Raw genomic sequence first — 6,208 nt, 5'->3', positions numbered from 1 at the left:
GGGAGGAGGTGAGAGCAGGGCATACAGGCATTTCAGCCCCATGGTTGGAGAGCAACATAGTTGCCTCAAGAGTGAGCTTTCCAGCCAGGGGGTGATAAGGAGATGCTACGTTTCTCCCCTAGCCCCTATGGCAGAGAGGTTGTTTCCATCTGGTACCACATGAGCATCAGCTGGGGGTAGCTGCAGGAAAGAGGCAGCCTCTAGCCTCCTGGGCCTTTGGAGCGGGAGGTGTGCTCCCTGCCCCTGCCTCTCTGTGGGCAAACTGGGGCTGTGCTTCCAGTCCTGGCTCTACCCTGGTGCTATTCAAAGGGCAGCAGGAAGTGGAGCTGTCCCCAGGGTTTCTTCAGGGCTGTGGGAGAGCTCTGGTTGTTGCTCCTCTCATTGCAGGAAACAGACTATTACTGGGGCCACTGGTGCTTTCCAGTGTTCTGGCTTTGGGGGCGGCTCTTCCCACAGCTCTGAGAGAATGGGCCAGTGCCTGTGCTGCAGGAGCCACAAGGGGGATCCTATCTCCTGGTCAGAACACTAGGCAGGGGACAGTCACACCAGCCAGCAGAGCAAGAGTGCTGCTGGCCCCATGGCTGGCACATAGCTCTCCTGCTTTGGTCCACCCAGATCAATGGGACCAGGCAGGGGGCAGCCTCTGGTCCTGAACACAGCTGCCCCCTGCCTGGTTTCCTGATCAGCTGATTGGCAGAACTGGGTGGGAGACAGCTCCCAAAAGGTCACCCTGTACCCAGTCACCTTTTAAAGTCGGTGAAATGTATACCTGTCTGTAATATTTGAGTCTGACATTTATTTTAATTTATTTCTGTTCCAGTAAATGGACATCAGAAATATTTATTCTTAAATAAGGCAAATGAAAACCAGGGTTTTAAGGGAGAACACTGCAGGATTCCGACTCAAATATTTTCAAGTAAAGGGGATGCAATAGAAGGAACTACAGCAAATACCTATTAAGCATTTTTCCTTTTAAACAATATTTATTCTAATGGGTTTGGGAGTCAGATTACAATAGCCAGTTTGAGAAACACCCTAATTATAAACAGTTTTAGAATGAGATATATTAACATTCTGAGTTTTTATCAGCTTACAAAAAGCCTTACGGGTGCATATATCATGTTGAATATGATATTGAATAATGTAGTCTTCTAATGAAAAATGAAATAATGTCATGTACAATTTAAATTATCATTATTTAACGTATATGGTAATGTCTGGTAATATCTTGTGTCCAATTAAGTTGTAGGGTGGATGAAGCAAAAGGGCAAGAGAATAAAATGCTTATTTAGTTAATTAAATTATCTTGTAGTTTGTCTGCATAATTCTTGTTTTCTTTCTGGGTATCCTTTTAAATTTTAAAAGTTTTCTTGTTATGAAACTAAATATTCTGTATATTTAGGTAAGAAAAAAGGATGGATTCTGTTGTTGTCATTATTTTGTGACTTAAATAGGTTTTGTCAGTGAAGGGGGGAACTGATGAAGGCAGACCCAGCATCACAGTTATATTTTTCTTTAACAGAACTAGCAAATGGGGACTGGAAAAAGGGGAGAAAAATTTGGTTCCCAGGCCTTCTTGCTGATTTCTTTACTCTGGTCATTAATAGATGGAATGAAGGACTATAATCTAAATAATAAAGGGAGCGTTTAGTCATTTGGTTACTAACAATGTATAGCCTGGACCTGATCCTGAGATGTGATGAGCCCCATGAGTAGAAATTAGTTGGACGTTTTCAGGTTCTTGTCCTGCATATTTACAGCTTTGTTATGGTGTAAATATGCTGACCTTAGAGAAGCCTTAGACTTTGTACAAATGTTCAGATGTTCTGGGAGAGTTTTCCAAGGTTTGTTTTCCTGGTAGTGTGCAAAACACAGGGCACACAAGGGGCTGGAGGGCCCGGCGCCAGAGGGTGCAACAGACAGGGGCCAGACAGCCCCATATCAGAGGGATGTGAAGAGCATGGTGCTACAAGTGTGCAGTGTACAGGGGCCAGAGGCCCAGTGGCAGGAAAGGAGGGAGTGGAACTAGCACCTCAAAGCCAGGTCCAACACAGCGCACGTAGGCTAGAAGGCCGAGTCACATTAAAGGGGTAGTGGCTGAGTAGGCTGATGCCCCGGCAGAGGGGACTACAGTCGTATAACATCCATGATAGTATAGGGGAGGTTTGGAGCCACACAATAAGCCCATAAGGCTTAAGATGTCCCATGAGGCACCAAGTTAGAACAGGACCCAGCAAGGGGCTCAAGGACCCATAGGGTGTAGTAAGGTTCAACAGGATGGTGGCCACACAGACTCGTGGGCAGCCTCCCTACTTATTATTTTTTCCAACAAATGTGGCAGGAGAGATTAGAAGGCCCCTTCAGGGTGGAGCTGGCATAGTCACAGAGCCCTAGGGGTACCATGGCCATCCCTGGGGACCCTGCACTGTGACAGCCACAACACCCCCTGTTGGCTACTTGTCTCATGCTTTGCCACCATTTCTCAGGCTTCTCGCTCCCCTTCACCTGTCCTGCCACATCTTGTTGTTATTAGATCCTTGGGAAAGGATGCTGTCCCAGGGATCCCCAGTCTCGTGCAGCTGCTCAAGTGTTACTACTCGGGGTCTTAAGGGCTTACTGTGCGGCTCCAAGTGCCCCTTGTCTCCATCCCTAAACCACCAGACCCTATCTCATCTCTAAGGCTGCTTTCTCTTAACCCCTGAGAGTGCGATCTCCCTCTGTCTGCTGCTTACTGAGCAGCTTCTTATATGTCAGCAGCTAGGGTGAGACTGCCTGCCCCAGCTCTGTCCCTGGGCTTACAGCCCAGTTTAGGCCTGCCCCTTTCTGGTCAGGTGCTTCCCTGCATGCTGACTCTGCTCCATCCAGAGCCTTCTTCCTTCTTAAAATAACAGGCACGCCCAGTGCCTGTTAAGAGTCTACTACACAGACTTCTGGTGTGGTATCTAGTTTGCTATCCTTTTAGGATAAAACTAGCGCAATGCAGCTATTTCCCAGATGTGTGAGGGCAAAGGCATATGGAGACTATCTGGATGTTTGTTGGCACATATCTAGTGAGCAGCTTTATTTTCTCTTACTGCTGCCAACATCTGCCTTTCCTGTGGGCGTGTGCTGTAATTTCCTTGAATATCACCAGCTGTTTCGTTCTTTGGTGCCAATATGGTAAAAGTAAATCATATGGGAAAAAATATTTTGGATGGAAGGAACACTTTATAACATGAGAAAAATGGGCCAATACCTTCACCATTGAAGAACATGAGTCAACCTGGAAAATTATTTCATAATTATTTATCATATTGGTTCCATGGAGTTATTTGGTCATAACACATTTCATAGCAAGAAACATTTTTTTTCCAAATGACAAATTGTTCTTAAATAGTAATATTCACAGAGGAAGTTTTAGAGAGAGAGGATAGTTAAATGGTTAGGACTTCAGAAACTGGGTTTCAGTTTCCTGATCTACCAGGAACTGTTTGTAGGCTTAGAAAAAAGAGTTATCTCTTTGTGCCTCCATTCAGCCCTGTCACAAAAGTGAGAAGATAAATGCATTTAAGGTTTAGAGATGCTTGGATACTACAGTAATGAGGCCAAGCAGATACTTGAGGTAGATCTATGAGATTGGGAATTTAATAAGAAAACGGAATGGGAGTGGAATGGGAGATTTTCGATGAAAGAAAAGTGTCTTCTTTTTAGTAAGCAAAGTTCAGTCCTAGTTATGTGATGCCAAGTGAATTTAAAGAAGCTAGAAACATGTACTGGGAAATGTCCCCTCTGACGGGGGTCTGTACCCCAGATAAACTTGACAGAAGTGCCTTTGCCCACATCCAGTTCTGGAACATCCTCCTAGTTTAAGGAGGAGAATGTGGATGGAGGTGCACCCCACCTTATTGCATTATGCTGGCCTCCTACGTTGCAGGTCACTGCAATGGCTGACAAAGCATCTGTACACACGTGGTCTGATGATGGTTACAGAAGTGTAGTGTTGCCTCCTGCTCCATCCTTCCCTTCTTATCAATCAGTGTTGTGGCAAACCAGTGTAAAGAGGGAAGTGGTTTACTTTTGGTCTAGCGGTAGGTTACTTTGCCCATAGCAGAGAGAATTATAATTCTGGTATAGCATAAACCTATATATTACCCTTCTATGACAGTAATTAACAATCTTAATCTACAATCTTGACAACAATAGCTTTCTAATTATTTCAAGAATGATGATTATTGTTATGAGTCCTTGAAAAGTAACATCAGTTATGTTATCGTTACAATCTATGCTTCTTTAAAAAGAGGAAAAGTACTTTTTTACATCTGTAAACTGCTGACAAGTATAATACAGTATGCTTTGCATTACATTAGTCACAATCTAAAGTTAATTACCACTGGCTTGATTCCTTGGCAGTATTGTTCACAAATAACTTTGGTTTTTTTTCAGACCATGCATTAGTTCATATCATATTATGTTATCTAACCATATATTATTAGTGTTGGTATTTTTGTTTTGTTTGTTTTTATTTTGTGGAAGAAATTGGGACACAGAAAAATTGGGATTTCTGCTAGCCAGTATACATAAATATTTTCTTTGCCTGGGGAAATATGTAGAAAATATGATATTTAAGGTTGTAACCTAGTAGATGCAGTGTGTAGTGAGGAGAATGGTTCTTCTGGCAACTTGAAACTAGTCCCAAGTGTGGTCCTGACTGGACTGCATAGGAGAAAACAAATATTGAGCTCACCCTGCATTAGGGGGAGGGAATATGGTAAGTGCTGCTTATTAACTCCATTGTAGTTATAAGGCAGGCTAGAATGGCTCTTAGTTTAGGGCAGAGTTTGCCCTGAAGGAAACCAAAGCGACAATCAAGTTGAAGAAGAAAGCTTGTTGCCTTGTAGGCACTGAGCATATCGAAAATTATACCTGAACTAAAGAGACAATAGCTAACAAAATATTGTAAGGAATAGGATAATTTTGTTCAAGTTGATTGTAGGTAAGAAAAGGAAATAATATAATATTGCTGCTTCAGGGCCAAATTTGTAAGATCTGATAACAATGAAAGCAAAAGCATGGCTTATGAACTTTTTGGATACAGTAAATGACAATGAATATTATATTGGACAGTTAAAACAGACAGAATTAAAACAGAACAGAACAGGCAGGAAACTCTAATCACCTCAAGTTTATTTCTAAAAGACATTCTAGTATTACAATAGAACTATGAGAGCGTGGAAAAATTCTTAACTAAGCTCAGCAGTGAGAAAAACAAGTGCTCTATCATCCTCCATGGATAATGGAAAACAATGAATGCCTAGGGACTTCATGTGCGTGAATGAGTGAGTGATTGGGGGTTGGGATACAGGGGAGTGACCACCTCTTTTTTTTTTTTTTTTAAATTGTAGGTGGGGAATGTTTTTGGTGCTTTCAGAATCTGAAACCTGAACTTTTACTTTGGTCTCAGAATTATAAATTATAAAAGTGGAATCTCTGGGTCTGTCTATAATAGCATGTAGTAAGTCTCTAAGTCTTATTTTACATTTATGCAATGTCTAGTAATTGCTGCAGAGAGGAGAACGCAGACCAGTGGCCTGAAGTTGCGGCAAGGTAAGCTTAGATTGGATATCCGGTAAAACTTCTTCACTGTTAGAATAGTGAGGCAGTAGAGTAGACTGCCTAAGGAAGCTGTGGACGCTCTATCACTGGAGGTGTTCAAGAAGAGGTTGGACAGCCACTGGTCAGGAATGATCTAAGTGTAGGTTCCTGGCTAAAGGGGTCTTGCTCCTCTGCTCAGGGTCAGGCCAATTGCCATATTTGGGGTCAGGAATTTTACTCTATGGTCAGATTGGTGTAGACTTTGGGGGACTTTGACTTCCTCTGTAGCAGGGGACATGGCCTTCTACCCAGGACTTGTTGAGCATGAAGGGTGCTTGTATACGTGGTGGGGGTTTAGCCCCCTAACTTGAAACAGTGGGTTTTTAATTGTGTTGATTGAAGACCCTCCATTTCAATTTAGGGACTTCCATGACTTCCGATTAGGGGCCCAATCTGCCTCCAAGCTGAGAGAGCCCCTGGCCTGCTAGCAGCTTTCCTGGGTGGCCGTGGGGGGCACTGCCTCTGTGGTGGGAAGAACTGGGACCCCTAAAACTTGGGAGCTGGCACCAGCTCGCCCCCAGCCACAGGTAGGCACCATGGAAAAAAAATGGAGCCCCATGCTGCTTTTTTTTTTTTT

The 6,208-nt window shown here is 43.3% G+C and overlaps 1 protein-coding gene across 2 annotated transcripts in view; it reads left to right on the top strand.

Moving 5' to 3' along the window:
* ME1 (malic enzyme 1) overlaps nucleotides 1-6,208 on the top strand; it is a 224,079-nt gene that overhangs the window by 106,101 nt on the left and 111,770 nt on the right. The gene's annotated exons all lie outside the window — the stretch shown is intronic.

Source organism: Crocodylus porosus, unplaced genomic scaffold, assembly GCF_001723895.1.
Source record: "Crocodylus porosus isolate Cpor-Errol unplaced genomic scaffold, CroPor_comp1, whole genome shotgun sequence".
Lineage (NCBI taxonomy): Eukaryota > Metazoa > Chordata > Crocodylia > Crocodylidae > Crocodylus > Crocodylus porosus.
Note: the sequence above shows the minus strand (reverse complement) of the source record. Positions and strands in the feature narration are given on the sequence as shown.